The sequence below is a fragment of the Calypte anna genome, chromosome 2 (assembly GCF_003957555.1).
Source record: "Calypte anna isolate BGI_N300 chromosome 2, bCalAnn1_v1.p, whole genome shotgun sequence".
Classification (NCBI taxonomy): domain Eukaryota; kingdom Metazoa; phylum Chordata; class Aves; order Apodiformes; family Trochilidae; genus Calypte; species Calypte anna.
In genome coordinates this window covers 66,747,729-66,763,711 of record NC_044245.1, presented here as the reverse complement: position 1 = coordinate 66,763,711, position 15,983 = coordinate 66,747,729, and the positions used below count along the sequence as shown (strand labels likewise).

At 40.3% G+C, this 15,983-nt stretch overlaps 1 protein-coding gene across 6 annotated transcripts in view; it reads left to right on the top strand.

Moving 5' to 3' along the window:
- Positions 1 to 15,983, top strand: part of FARS2 (phenylalanyl-tRNA synthetase 2, mitochondrial) — a 237,980-nt gene that overhangs the window by 221,108 nt on the left and 889 nt on the right. The window lies entirely within an intron of this gene.

The following is a 15,983-nucleotide window of genomic DNA, read 5'->3' as shown; positions in this document are numbered from 1 at the left end:
TTGTCTGACTAGTTAAGCCCTGAGTCTTTGAATAGTTGCTCCAGAATTAAATCTATCCATAAGGGTGGTTTCTTAAGTTCTTCTCTTTTTTTTTTCTGTTAGGCACTCAGCTCATTTAATCTGTGTTTGAATGTGAAAATGTTCTTAAGAAGTGAAAGATCTGTGATTTATATGCAGTCCCTAGCATCCTTTTGCCTAGTCCTCATTTTATTTTGAGTTGATATCGTAACAGATACATCAGTGCAGAGAACACACTGTGTTTCTTTTCTCAAAACATTCAAAATTCATGTTAATTTCATGCCTGCTAATTCTCAGTTACAGGATATCTTTAAAAGATAACTAACAAAATAATGTTTGCGTGCCTAATTATTATTACTTTTTATTTTTGAAAATCGATGTAGATGTACGATCATTTCCATTTCTCTAACCAAAAGCAAAGCACTCTGTCTCTAGCCATATGGATTTCATATGCCTTTCAGAGCAACCCAGTCTTACATGGTAATGACTCAACAACTTACTGAATCCAGTTAGCAGCTTTATAGATGGTTACCCAAAGTATCTCATGGTTAAGTTTCATAACAGTCCCACTTAGGTAATCTCTCATCCTCTGTGTAACTGTTTGTTAAAGGAACCATGCCTTCTATAAGCAAAGAAGCACATATCCTATGAGGAGAGGCTGTGGGAGCTGGGGCTGTTCAGCCTGAAGAAGAGGAGGCTCAGGGGAGACCTCATCACTCTCTACAACTCCCTGAAAGGAGGGTGTAGCCAGGGGGGGGTTGGTCTCTTTTCCCAGGCAACTCTCAGCAAGACAAGAGGACACGGTCTTAAGTTGTGCCGGGGGAGGTTTAGGTTGGACATTAGAAAGAATTTCTTTATGGAGAGGGTGATCAGACATGGGAATGGGCTGCCCAGGGAAGTAGTGGATTCTCCATCCCTGGAGATATTTAAAAAGAGACTGGATGTGGCACTCAGTGCCATGGTCTGGTAACCACAGTGGTAGTGGATCAAGGGTTGGACTTGATGATCTCTGAGGTCCCTTCCAACCCAGTCAATTCTATGATTCTATGAAGTGATACACTGTTAGTATTGATCCCCACACCCTCCTCCTAGCCAGCCACTCTTCTTAATATCTAAAAGCCAAGCTGTCAGGTTGGGCTGATGTCCCATAATACAGGGGAGTAGGTAAAGACAGTCTTTTAAAAATTCATCCTTAATGGCAGTAACCTCCTAAGCATTGTGGCAGAATTTGGTGAAATACTGAAAGAAAGACTTTACAAGTACAGGATCTGTATTACATAGGCCAGAAGGGAGAACTTCACTTGCATAGAATGAAATTCCGGTTAGAGCAGAGGCTCTATGAAGAACTACACATATAAGGTCAGCTCAGAAAACTGACCTCAGGCTTAATTCATGGCAAAACAGTTTGCACTGCTGCAAATTTCAGCTGTCATAGCTGGTTGTGTTTACCTCTTCTCATGCCGTCCTGAACACATCCATTCATTTCCTAACTAAACTGGTGTTTCATCATTTTTAAGAAGAGGATCTGACTGGCTGCTTCTGCAGATCAGTTTTGAAAACATTGCTATCCAGGGACCTGTCCCTCTTGTTTTATAAAATGTCAGCTTAATCCTCAGTTGACAGAAAGATGTCATCCCTGTGCAGTGGGAGCAGGTCACAAGATTGGACTCAGTAGTATTTGAGGACAACCAGACACATTTTTTTCCCTCATACCTGAGTCTCATTTTGAACATAGTATATAACATGTTTTAATATGAACTTAAGAAGAAAAGAGACATTGTGTTTATGTGGATTCAGTGAATTGCTAGCTTGTGATTTTAGTCCCTGTTTCCATGAGTTTATCCTGGCAGCATAAGTCTTGGTTTGTGCTGTTCTCACCCCCACACTGTGCTGGCAGAGTGACTGCTGTAGCCATTCAGCGAACCAAATTTGGGATTAAGTCTGTTTTTTCTGTTCCTACCTGTTCGTTTTTCAACCACATCATCTTGGTAGTGTGGATTGTCACACAAGCAGCCACTCAGGCAGGTGTGCTGGTTTAGTACAGCAGGGCAAATCTGAGAAGCAGGAAGCAAGTGGAGGTAGGATCAGGGAAGGATTCATGCAAACACCACTGCTACTCAGTTTTATTGACTCACTGCTGTGCTACTGAAATGCTCACCCAAGGAAAGTAAGTAGAGGCTCAACCTTAAAAAAAAAACGAGTCCAAACGAAAAAAAACAACCCACATCCCTCAAAGGCTGATCCTACACAGTATGAGTCTAAGTACGGGCTTTGTAAGTGAATGCTGAGCTTGATCCACTTTCTTTCATTACTTTCCTGTGGAGCTTCTTTGATGTTTTTGGGATGTACAGAGTCAGAACTGTGATCTCTCAAGGTACAAGAGACTACACTTGTCCATGCTAGTTGAGATATGCTAGCAATATAAGAAAGTGCTCAGCCAGCTTAAAAATGCTTAGAAATATTTTGACTGTCCTATAACCATCCAAGTCCTATGCAACCCAGCTTCTGTGGTGGGTTTGTCCTAGAGAAGGGTGAGATCATTTTAATCTTTCTCATATGGATGCTAAAGTAAAATCACAATAGTATCAGGTATTGTGATACTGACTAAATCCTGTTAATAAAAAGTGTGGGGGTTTCAGGAGTGGGATCTGCAGGTCTCTCCCTGCATCTACTCCCTGCTGTTCAGTGATCTGATTTTATTGGGTTGTCCAAACTGTGACTCTGTGCCTTCACTTTTTGGTAAAGACCAGAGTGCAGAATGTCACAGGGATATTGTAGTCTCCCTCTTCTTCCCCTTTAAAATCTCAAGTGTTTCCTCTGTCATCTCTTCCATTCTAAGGAGGTATATTCCCTCACTGAATCCACACACCAGCACCTGTCTTTATTCATCCATCTCTGCAGAGCTTGTGTCGCTGGCTGGGGAGAAGAGTTTGTGCATGAGTGCAGTGGAGAGACATAGAGGATGCAGATGATTCAGAAGGGAGCGTGAGTAGCATTGCAACCCTCTCAGCAGTGAGTGCCTAATAATTTTCATATTCTTTGGTACTGTCTGTGTTTCAAAACACACTATTAGAACACCAGCCAGCAAAGTAGAGAATGAGCTGCTGATCTTAATGATGTGACCTCCAGGTTACACTGGGTGAGGTGACTGTTCAGGTGTAGTTAGCAGTAATCTCAGAAGGAGCATCTCCTCCCATGTTTATACTGTACTTCAAAAGAAAATCTGCTAGCAGAGGTGATGGTGTTTTAAGGTCATGCTCTCAAATTTCTGCATCTTATTATAATAAATATCAGTCTCCTGTAACTCCATAAAGTCAGTAATGTAAGAATAACAAGTTCATTTCAGGCAGCTGTCTGGATGAATAGTTGCTGTCTGGTTCACCTACAAATAAACAGGTATGTGGGACTGTGGTGCACGTGTCTGCGGCATGTATGAGTCTTTCTTCTGTGACTTACACAATCATGTCAAGATGAGGACAAAGGAGAGTGTAGTTCTTAAACCTGCTTAAGGGAGTCTCCAGTTCAGGGAACAACAGAGTGCAGTACTTTCAAAGTAGTACATGCCCCCATTAAGCCATTCTTCATTACTGTACAGACATAAGTCATAAATAGTTTATTTGCTGCTCAGCAACTTCATATTTCATGTAAGAATGGAAGAACACATATACAATGGAATTTTTATGAGATCAACATTTAATCCCTGAAAAAGATTTAGTAAGGATCACCCCAAAGCTAGTGATCTTATCAGTCCAAGCAAACTTGCAAAGGTTAATAAAAAACTAGCCTTTGCAGTAATAGCTATGAATGTATATATACACTTACATACATGTATCTTTATACCAGTATCCATGGGGTTATTTTTCCTTGTAGCAGTCATAGCCTCTTCTCTGCTGCAACAGGCAGTGCAGATAAATAAAATGAAAGGCAGCTCCTTCCTCACAGCTTATGGGTACATAAGGAAGAAGTACAACAAGTGAATACAGAATGGCAAGTGGTTGAGAATGGGGAGGCCAGGATAACATGTACGAATACAAGAAAAACATGGCCGGTTATTCAGAGCCTCCATGAGATGAGATTTCTATCATGTTTCTATATATCTCTATTATAAGATTAATTGATCTGCAGTAGGTCCTTGGACATATCATTTCCTCTCTATTTTTCAGTCTGCCTGCTACAAGGCAGAAAGATAGTGTGAGCTTCTATGTACAAAGGTGATAGTCCCAAGAGTTGTTGTCCTCCTCAGGGCCTCCTTAGCCCTCATTCAAGGATTCTTGTCTCAGATATCTCATAGTCCCCAGTTTTTCCCAAATTGCCTCATAGTGCAGATTTCCAACAGGCTTGTTTGAAACACTGATTTGTGAGAAGAAGGGCTTTGTTCTTATGTTAAGATTCCCTCAGGTTGGACGTGAACTTGGAAAGCTGAAAGCAAAGGGTTAACATCTTGATATAAGCTCAGAGAAGCGTAAAAGAGAGCTGCAGTTCCAGCCTCCATCATACATACATGAATGATATGTAGCATCTTCTGTGGCTGTTCCTTAGAGCTTTCCTAAGGCATCTCTCAGCCCTGAAGCAAAGAGGACAAAGTGCTGAGTGACATTCTCCCTGTGGGATGCTGTCTTACCGAGTGGACTTTTCTGGGATTTTTGTTTATTTTTTTAATTGGCTTTAGACAGTGAAAGGTAATTCAGCAGTACTTGGCTTTCCTTTCTGCTGTATTTCAACGTTGGCCTATAAAGCTAATGAAAGGCCTAAAGAGGTTACATAGTTTTCATGATACTCCTTCTCCCTCTCAGTCTTTTGATCTCTGCTTTTCCCCTTTAAAAGTTGTTCCCTGTTTTCTTTATTTCCTGGGAATCTAGTGTTGGTAACACAGAGCTCTTTTGCCTGGTATAGCACAGTGTTTTGTATTTCCTACCTCTCTGGCTACCTGAACTGGGCTTTTTTCTCTCTCTTCTTTTAATGCAATGAGAGAAAAAAATAGTGTGCATTCAGTTGGAGCTACAGAGAGCTATCTTTGCTACTCATGTAACTTCCTGCATTTTGAAGGCCATTACATTATTTTACACTAAAGAGTTGAGGAGTACTGCCACCTAGATCATCCTCCTACTCCAAAACAGGATGAGCTCTACTTACAGCATTCCTGACAGACACTTGTATAACCAGTCCTTAAAGATTTCCAGGCATGGTGACCTTACCGCCTTCCCAAGCAGATTTTCAAGCTGAATCTTTCTGCAATATGAGCTCATTACTTTCGTCTCCTGCCGCTCGTGAATGTTCATGAACAGCTTATTACCTAACTCCGTGCAGCAGCACTTAAATATTTGAAGTGTGTTTTCATGTTCTGCCTTCTTCAGGCTGAATGACCTGTGTTCTCCCAGTCTTCCATCAGAATTTTGTGTTACCTGCTTCTTTGCTCTGCTCCCTAGTGATCCCTTTGCACTACTCCCTAGTGATCTGCCTCCAGTTGCCTCACATCAGTCTCAAGGTGAGGAAAAGGTACTTCAGCTGAGCCAGCAGCAGTGTGGAGTAGGGCAGAAGGATGTCACTCCAGCTGCATTCCAGCAGTCTGTCCCAGAGTGGTGCTTGCTTAGCTTGAAGCAGCACAGCATCATCGCGGATTCACACTTGGCTGATGATTCTGTGCAGTCCTTAGGTGCTTTGTGCAGTACTCCTCTATGCCCAGTTGTTCCTTCTGTGCATACAGCTGGGTGGTTTGGGTTTAATACAGAGGCTCCTTCTGGTTGCAATGTGTCCTTCAGTTTTTCCAGTCAAGATTATTCTAATCCTGACTTTAGCTATACAGTTTGTCCGCTAACAAACATTTCTGCTGCATCACCTATTCCATTAATGAAAATACTCCATCATAGAGGAACTAGGCTGAAAATCCCTAGAAGAATCCTTCAGAATTGGATGTGAGCTGCAGATAACTGCTTCCAGAAACAACAAATTACTGGCAGCTAATCCAGCCATTTGGAATGTCACCTTCTAGTAGTAACTATATTGATCACCAGTTTTCTCATCTACCTCCATACAGCTCCCTCCAAAGTGAAACATTTAGGAAGATGGATTTTGTACTATCTAATTTTATGAACTGTGTTTAGTATTTTTCTTCTTTTTTCACTTTCTGTTATAACTTTTTAAAAATTGTCCTAATATTTTTCAGCCTTGTCTGAGACTGCTTGCAGCTGCCAGAGGATCCACGTTTTGTGGCATATTGGAGCTAGATGATCTTTGAAGCTCCCTCTGCCTCCACCCATCCTGTGATTCTATGATATTGCTCTTAGACCATCTTCTTATCTGGTTTAGCTGACTATGAAGATAGGTGCCATATGCACATATACCCCCTACAGATACACCTGCCCCCCATGGTGTTACTACTTCCTGCAATTTATTGTTTCATTTATTGATTATTGGTTTTTTAACCTGATACCACTTTATAGAGGGAAACCAATTTGGGGTTTTTTTACTAGATTTTTTTACTAGATTTGATTGATACATCTGCATTTTCTACTTTTTTTTTCATTTCTATTGTGTGCTTACAAGTGGCTTGATTATCTGCACCAGAGTACTTCTTTTTGAAGTACTTTTGAAGTTACTTTTGAAGTACTTTACTTCCTTTTGCCTTCCTTGGTAGTATTAATTCCTGATAGTGAGAGGATCATTTGGGCATTTGTAGTAAAGTCTTAGCAAAAAACCATATTTTCATCTTCCAAGTGTAATGTCTCAGTGGCTTTTTTTTTCCTTTCTCAAATGTCAAACCAATAATGTCATTGTACCTACAGAATAATGCATTTAGTTTGTGCCCCAACTTTTTAAGCTTCATTCCCACGTGGTGCTTATTGTGTGATGCTGATATGATCTTAATGTAGGAGGTGATCACCATGCATATGTCCTGTCACATTCACATTTTTCATTTTTTTTTTCATTAAAAGTAGCCATAATACTAAGAGGACAACACACCAAACATGGCAGTTAGAGTCGTCCAAATGGATGTTCATTTTGGCAGCTGCAAAAGTTCTGGCCAGTGCACAGAACTGGTACGTGTTGTCATCATTTGGCTAATTTCAATGGTGCTGTGACATTTCCCCTGTCATTATATTCAGAATAACCAGGCAAGCCTCAACTACAAGACCCAGGCTCTTTTTCTGTCATCATGTCCAAATGTATTACCTGTAAAAATGGGACCTGGCAAGAGAAATGCTTAACAGCCAGACAGTTTTCTGTGTGTTAGCAGTAGTTTAATCTGCTGGGCAGTAGTTATCCTTACTTTAAGGACTTTTTCTGAGTTGTCTTCCCAAGGCAGCAGCTGTCAGAAAAGCAATGAGAACAGGTTTCTTGTGACTGTCTGTGTGGAACTTCACTACCCCTTGGGAAGGGAAAGTGCAGAGTTTCTGTATCTCCAAAACAAATCCAGTTAGCCAGATTAAACCTCATAAAACCTGACAATTCTGAGAGAAAAAATAATGTATTGACTGGAAGGAGATAGTAATACTTAATTATGCAAGTGGCTGCAGAAATTCCACCAGGTTTAACATATACTGTAAGCAGTCTTGTTGAGAGCCCCCTGTATTGGCACACTCACAGGTACAAATATTTAAGATGTTTCTAGTGCTGCAGGCTGCCCAGGCAGACAGGTGCATTTAATTTGTTGCTTTCACACAAAAGGGTGATTTCTTTTCATCTCTGCTTCCAGTTTTGAAGACCCTCCTGCCTTCTGATCTCTGGTTAACTCATCTCTTCCTGCTCCCCCGCCTGTTTTCTCCTGATTTGGGAATAACTTATCACTTAGCAAACAGCACATTTGGTTATCCTGATGTTGGGTCTACACTTTTCTCCACCCTGTCCACTGTATATAGGATGAGTTATTTTTTCCTTCCATACCCTGTTTTGTTTCCAGGGCTGCTGTACAATTTGCAGAAGAGAAGGTTGACTGGAATTGTGTATGTATGGGAAGAGTAACTCCAAAGTAGGGTAACTGAAAGGGTCTGCACCTTCACTAATCCCACCCCCTCCTCTGTCATTGATTCACTGTGTAACCTTGGAATAATCATCATGCTCTGAGTCCAGACCCATGTTCTTCTTTACATTAACTCAGCAAGCCTAATGAGAACTTAAGCACCTAGCTCCTGGACAAAGCAACTAATCCCAAGGATGAAATCTATACAAGTACCTGAAACAGCATCCAGTCCTTCCCATGCACTTGTCTACCACCTTACTGTGTAATCCTTGATTTCAGCTGGTGCTCAATGAAGATCATAGAATCATAGAATTGGCTGGGTTGGAAGGGACCTCAGAGATCATCAAGTCCAACCCTTGATCCACTACCGCTGCAGTTACCAGACCATGGCACTGAGTGCCACATCCAGTCTCTTTTGAAATATCTCCAGGGATACTTCTGAATGGGCTGTCACTCCCATTCATCTTCATTTCTTACATCAAATTGTTTTAAATTCTGATATAAATTCCCTTTCTACTCAATTATGAAATATGTTTTAATTTGACAGAAATGTTATTTTAGAAATACTTTTTGTAGCCTTTAATATTAACACCTAATTGGGGGGAAAAATGCTAAATATTTATACTTCTCTTCTTTGATCTTTCACTCAGACGAACTGAAAAGGTATCACACTTAACATTTTTACTATAAATATTTTAGATAGCATTTGTAAGAGTCTAAATTCACCTGTCGTGTTGGGTTTGTTGGGATTATTGGAAATGTTGTCACACTTGAGTGTTTCCAGAAAGCATTTCAGTTGCCAGTGGCTGGAAACTTCAGATTGACACTGTTCTGGGTAATGACCAGTGATGGAATGATTAATATCATTGTTTGACAGAAGTGGGGTCAGGTCTTCTTCCATCCTCTTACTCATATGCTGTAGTTAGAGGGACATTAATATAATATCTTCACACAAGAAGCACAACAACTCTGCAAACACAGTGTCTTCCAGAGTTGCTGTTTGCAAACAGGTGATGTCCCTGGCCTGCTCCAGAACTAGCCAGCTGCCCTGGAAGACCACAAAGGGTTGTGAATGAGATACCTAAGTCATGAACTTCTGCCAGACTTACAAAGCCCATTGCTGCCAGAGCTGCCTCATTTTGCTATTAAATTACCAGGTATTTAGGAGTGCAGTGGAAAAAAATGGGAGAGCCAACAGTGATGTCTTGATTTGTTGTGGCTTTATTCACTGGAAAAAGATTTCAGTAAGAATCTTCTGGCTTGCAACCAAAACACTTCAGCTGCCAGGACTTCCAGGTATTGTGTGTTGCTGTTCTCTTCAGTATGCTCTGATTCCTCATCAGCTCTGTCAGCCAAGTTTCTTTTCCAGAGAGGGGAGGTGATCTATCCTAGGAATTTTTGGCCTGGCATCTCATGTTGTCCTGCATTGGGTTCTGAATTACCGAGGGAAGGAGAAAGTCAAGGAGCTTAGATGGCAGTTGCCATGAGATACAATATCCAAAATGAGTTATTTCGTTCTTTTGTTTGCTTGGTTGGAAATACTGGGCAATTTTTAAGCAACAAATAACAAAAAGTATTATCCCTTGCGTTTTGTTTGTTTGTTTAAAACATGGTTAGACTTTGGCAGGCATTTGACACAGAACCTTTCCAGCCAAGCCTAGGGAAAGTGAAGCAGAATAAAATCCTATGCTGTACACAGAACAGGTATTCTGTCCTGTCTGATGCTGAGACTATCACTTTTTACCTCTTACTTTCAGCATCCAATTATTTTTCTATGTTTAGAACATAAAATAAAGTGTCTCAAGTATTGTAGCAAACAATCTTCTCTTTTTTGCCACTGCAATCGGTAGAAGTTATTTCACTGGATTGTATATGTGTGCATTTATTTCAGAAAGTTTGTTTTCTCCTATTTTTCCATTCCACCTATGAAGTCCTTGTATCTGTCATAGTGATAACCCTGAAGAAAAAGTGGGCATTTGTCTGAGCCTCAAAGACTTCCATGCATTCTGATTTTTGTCTGTCTGCCCACTGCATGGCTTTATTTCTGAAAGTCTCAGCCTCAGTTAGTTGAGAGACTTATTCTGTTAAAAGTGAATAACATTGCATCTACCTGGCATGATGAGTGTTCCAGAGTTACTACACTGACAGCAAGGCAAGTATTGAAAAGATTCAGCCTCTAGCCTACTCTTGAATCTTCCTAGATTTAAAGCAGGATTTTGAACTGACTCACTAGATGGATTGGTGAGCTCCTAAAAAGTGAAGAGGCCCAATGTGCTATCCAAGTTTTAATTAGTGTGTAATGGATTCCTCTGTATAGGTGTAGATCAGATATTATAGGAATTCCATCACCTGTGCTTGATAGATGATTTTACCAAAGAGGGAGATTGGAGGACGAGCAGTCATCGCTGGTGTTTGAAATCAGCCCCTGGAGAATGGGTTTTGTACCTCCTTTACAACCACTGATCATTGCTTTCTTTAAGGAATAAGTGAGGCATTGTATTAAAAACAAAAAACCCCAAGAAAAACCCAATCCCAAACCCCAAGGCTTTGCAGTATTTTTTCTGGCCTTCCATGGCAGCAACTGTGTGTGTTACAGTTAGCTTAGTGCAGACTTTGGATTTTCTTTTCCTGTAACAGAGAATTATATTTGTCTTCTTAGTCTTCACCCTAGAGATATTTGCTTGATGTCTGCATATGATGTATTCCATTATTTCTAAAGCTGTGAAGCTAAAGAGCTTTTTAATGGGAAGTGCTTAGATCTGAGATGGGTTGGCTGCATCCTTGGCTGATTACTGAGACACCTGTAACAGTGCACAAGGGAAATACTTTCTTAGCTTCTTCTGTAACTCAGTCTGTTTACAAGGGTTCCCTCTGCTTGGGAGCTGGCAAGAAAGCCCTGTGCAGCTCACCTGAGTTCTTTTGCTGGCATGTGACCTGAACAAAACCAGGGGGTCTGCAGAAATGAGAAAAAGGTTCTTGGGGGCCAAACTGCTGCGCCAAAGCACAAGTAATTGCTTGAATTGTTTCACTAAACATTCAATGAATATATCTGTGAGCCCAGAGACTCTCTTTTAGGTGATGCTTATGAATTAGTTCTTTCAGTATCTATCTGTTTGTTTCTCTCCTGCATGTAAGAAATTAGGTGATGGTTTTAGGTAGAAAACGAAAATATTGATCAGAAGTTTCTAACCAGCCCAATGAAAAGGCAAAGCAGGTTCAGGGTTTGGTATTCAGATACAGATTTCACCAAGCAAAATTAGAAAAGAGCAAAAATTTAGTTACTTTCTCAGTTTTGTGAAATAGAAGAACAGCATTTTAGTCCAGCTCTCTGTCACTGAACATGCATTTCTTTTAAAGTGGCCAACAACATGATTATGTTGACCTGAACTATCTTCAAAGCTGAAGCATTCTTCTGCCACATACCCACTGGAAAAGATGAGCAACAGAAATTACAGTTTCCTGCTTTCTGTGGGTTTAAAGCAGTTCTTTCTTCTGGAGATGATCTAGTGCCTTTCACTAGCACCAAAATCACTTTAAACAAAAACATGTCCATTTTAAAAAATATGCTGTTGTATACAATATGCTCTTCCAGAGAAATGGAGTATTAGCATTTGAAAGGACTGATGAGAATGCATCTTTGAGAAAGGCCTTTGTTGAAAGAATTACTGCTATATTCTATGAGCATATCACCATGGTAATTGAATTATTTGCCATGGACAGTAAGGTATATAGCACAAGTCTTTTGCCATTTTCCATGATGTGGTTCCTAGCAAAGAGTGCAATTTGTCAAATTAAAATTTATAGGATGACATGTAGTAGTTGTATCTGCTATCATAGTGGTGGCTGTGGTCTGAAAATATGAAACTAAAAGGAAAGGGTAATTACAATTTCTTCTTCTTCTTGCAGTTTAATATTCCTCCCCATTTCCACTTACAACCTGAACCATTCTGGAACTGTTGGAGTCCCAAAGCAGCAAACGTAATGCTAGTAACATGAAACAATATTTTCATTTCTTCCCATCATCATCCCATGCATACTCAGAGCATGATGCATCTCTGTGAAGTGTGTAGTGGTCACTGAGTATTGTGTGAAGGTTTATGTAAGCTGATAGGATGAATCCTTTTCTGAGGATATAGGATACAAACTGCTATGGCAAGAGTTGGTAGACCCTCAAGGAACCTCATTAACATGACTCACTTAACTGAGGGAAAATAATCTCAAATAGTTGGATTATCATGTGTGTAGATCACAGAATGTTTGTGGTCGGAAGAGACCTTAGCAATCTTTTGTTTTAAACAGTATTCTGTAGGAAAAGGTGCAATACAAATATGCTGGTGAGTAGTACTACATAGTGCAATGCTCAGAGTACTCTTTTTCACTCCTTGATGCTGTGGGAGATTGTAATCTCTACATCCTCAGAGTAAATCCAGCTTTCTAGAAAACTCTGGTACTGTGTTGTCATCACCACCTAAGCACAGAAGTTACCTCCCTATAAAGGGATTCTAATTTATTAGATATCTATTAGATATCTAAATTTAAGATTTATGGAAAGGAGAACACAGATTAAAAATGGGTTTTTTCCGCCTACTCATTGCTGCCTTTTATCTCCCTTTTCAAGAACAAGTGGGAGAAATTTTAATTCTTGTTATGGCATTGCATGTGGACAAGACAAAAGCCAGTATGAGGCATTTATTCTTCAGGCAACATTTTGGTTACCCAGTGACCCTGTGTCATAGTCCTATCTAGCTACTGACCCCCGTTCCCCACTTTGTTTAGGTGTTTTGCTCTTGGTAGCTTCTGGGATCAGCTTGCTAGCTCAGTTGTATTTAAAACATCCTTCAGTGGACTTGCATACAGGGAAAGCTAAGACATAGGTATTAATTTTTATTGGCTACCACACCCTTTCATTTCAGCCCTGGTCCCAGTGTCAGGTTGCTTTCATGTTTTTTTTTATTAGACTCATGGCAAACTAAGGCCCCTTGATATCTTGCTGTGCTCAGATACCAGGCTGGAATATTGAAACATATACATAGACATATACATAGACATAGACATAAACATAGACATAGACGTAGACATAGACATAAACACAGACATAGACATATACATGGACCTTTAGGTTAGCACCACGCAGTGCATCTGGCCTGGTAGCAAGCAGCTCCCTAGCATGTGGAGGTGGCCATGTGCCAATTCCTGAAAATCATGAGGCAGATCGATTTTCTCAGAAAAACAGGAAGGAGCATTAGGCTGAGTTTCACTCTGGTGTTTTGTTCATGGACCAGGTTTTTGTTTCCTCCCACGGCACTGGAATAAATCCTGAGCTTCCTTTTCCCTTTGAGCTGTGCTTCACTGTGCTCACTGCATTTCATTACCTGAAAAGACTCAGGCTGGTGCAGAGGAGACTGGTGATACTAACACCAGCTGAAGCCTAATGGGAGAGCAGTCTGCATGATTGTGAACCACATGGCCTTGTCTGGTGGTGCAGTTTAGGTAAATAAAGCTCAGTATGCTCACTATTAAGTGCCTCCTTTGTTTTGTTTGTTTGATTGTTTGTTTGGGCTTTTTTAACTTACTGAAGCTGCCCTTCTAGATTTTGGCCTCAAATTTTACACTGCTTAGGCCACAGAGCTACTGCCTCTCTATCATCAGGCTGCAGCATGACATGCAGGAGAGAGTTCATTATGCATTAGCAGAGCCATCTTTTAGGTAGGCAAGTGCTCTGTGACTCTGCAGAAAAAAAAGGAAAGCAAGAAAGGGAATCAGCAAACATGTATTATTTGCTAACAGTAATTGTTTCCAGTTGCAGCTGCCAGCAGTGATTAATCACATTGTTTTAGTATTTTATTTGAGGGGAAAAGAGGGCATAGGTGTCAGGGGACAGGGAGAGTCAAGGAGTACTCTTCCCTGTCTCCCCTGAAATATTAGGTAATACTACTCTAGAAATAGTGCTTAAGGTTTTGAAACTTGCAGCTGGACTTATTGAAATAGCATTGAACCATAATACTTCACTTTCTAATTAGTAACAAAGATGTAGACCTAGCTGAAAGGTGGGAAAAAAATGTAACCTACCAACAACATGAGAGATGTGTAGCCAGCTGTGTGTTTTAGTAGTTGCATCATTTTTTGGCTATAATTAAAATAAGATTAATTACATTTAATGCAGCCCCTGTTTTATTTCTCTTGCACCAATGTTTAACTTCAGCTGCAGCAAAAAGAGTTCTAGTCTAGTGCTGTTCATTAAGACTTCCACCTTTCCTAATTTAAAAGTCTCCTAAAGATGCTGGTTTTCCACAACACCCACAAGAAACTGTTGCATCCTATTACAACCTATTTAATTTGTCTCATGAATTAATTGCTCACTAGGATGGAGAGGGATACCTAAACACCTGGCTCAAGAGAAAGCATTACCTTCAGTTAACCGTGACCAGTGATAAAATGGTGCTGTAGATATCCCTACCACAGCTTAAATACATTAAGCAAACTTGCGTTTGAATAATATTAAACGGTGGCAATGAGTTTTCCATCACAAGATATATTCCCAGTATATAGAAGACTTCAGGTCCAGGGTTATGGCTGGACATCTTCTAAATAGATTTTCTGCCAAAGCAATTTGCAAATGTTTTCATTTGGGTGGGTTGCTCTAGCACCTTTAAAAACTGAAATACTAGCAGCTGTAATGGTATTTGTCAACCTGGTTTTGAGAATTGTTTCTCTTAAGCCCAATTCATGATCTCTCCCTCATACTCAAATTTTTCTTATAATGTATCATCTGATCAAACTCTTATTATTCCACTTACTTGCATCTCCCATGTCTGTCCTCCTGCCTGCTTTGCAGATGTGGAGCAGAGCAGAGCAATGCCTTCACAGTCACACCTCCCCCTCTTTTCTCAAAGATCACTTTTCTACAGTGCTTAACCTGCACCTAGTGAAAGCTCTGGGATGTTTTTTAGCAGTTACCTGCCATCACCTTAACCTGCTATGAAATGCAGTTTGCCCTTTCCTATGCTAGGCAGATTTAACTTGCTTTATCTTCAGAGCACACAAAACAAAAAGACTGCTTTAATTTGAAATAACCTTTTTGCTGCAAATTGTCAGTGGGAGCAGAGCAAGCTTCCCATCAGTGTTATGTGGGTCAAAGTTGCTATCAAATAGCAATTCTGAGATAAAACCTACCTATGCCTGTTTCTAGTAGGATTTGAGTTTGAAATTAGTATCCTGAGAGTTATCTTTGTGTATGAGCACATATAACAAGTTTTAATCAAATAGTCATGTTAAATATGGTTTCTAACATGAAATAATTTTTCAAGAGAGAGAGATGACCTGAAGCTTTCTGCAATGCCTTTGTGTGCCATTAAATGCTGGTTTGGGAGATCCTCCTGTCTGGTACTTGATCTCTGGTTTCCTGTTATTTTTCCCCTCAGATTTCCTTTCTTTCACTGAAGTGTGTGTTTGCCTATGAAAGAAGCAGCTGTGTGGGCTCCATTTGAAACTAAAATAAAAATGCCACAACTTACATTTACATTTAGTAATAGAAGCTCTGCAATTGTAGATATGCCACTTGTAAGAGTTATATATTGCAGCCTAGTTTTGATGGAGGGCTAGATTTTTTGCTCTCTTACTCAACTTACTGTCTTGGTCCTGATTTTCCATGAACTTGTCTTTGCTGAACTCAGCAACTCTTAAATACTTCATTTTTTTTCCCTATCATTGCCTCTTCCCCATTCCTTTTCCCTGTTCTCTTTTGCCTTTCATTTCCATAGTATCAGGGAGTAAGAAATTTTGCTATGTGTGGCTGTCAGGTCTCACCCTCATTTCTACCTGAGTTTTCTGGGCTGCCCCTGCACCTCAGCTGCTGTGTGGCTGATGCTCAGGTGTTGCTGTTTGGTTCTTGGCTTTGGGAAAGACAACCACCCCTGTCCTGCATCTCTGTCCTTCTCTCACAAACAGAGATTACAGATGTATTTTGTCCTTGTTTCTATTTTCCAGCAAAGGCACAATAGTTGTCTGT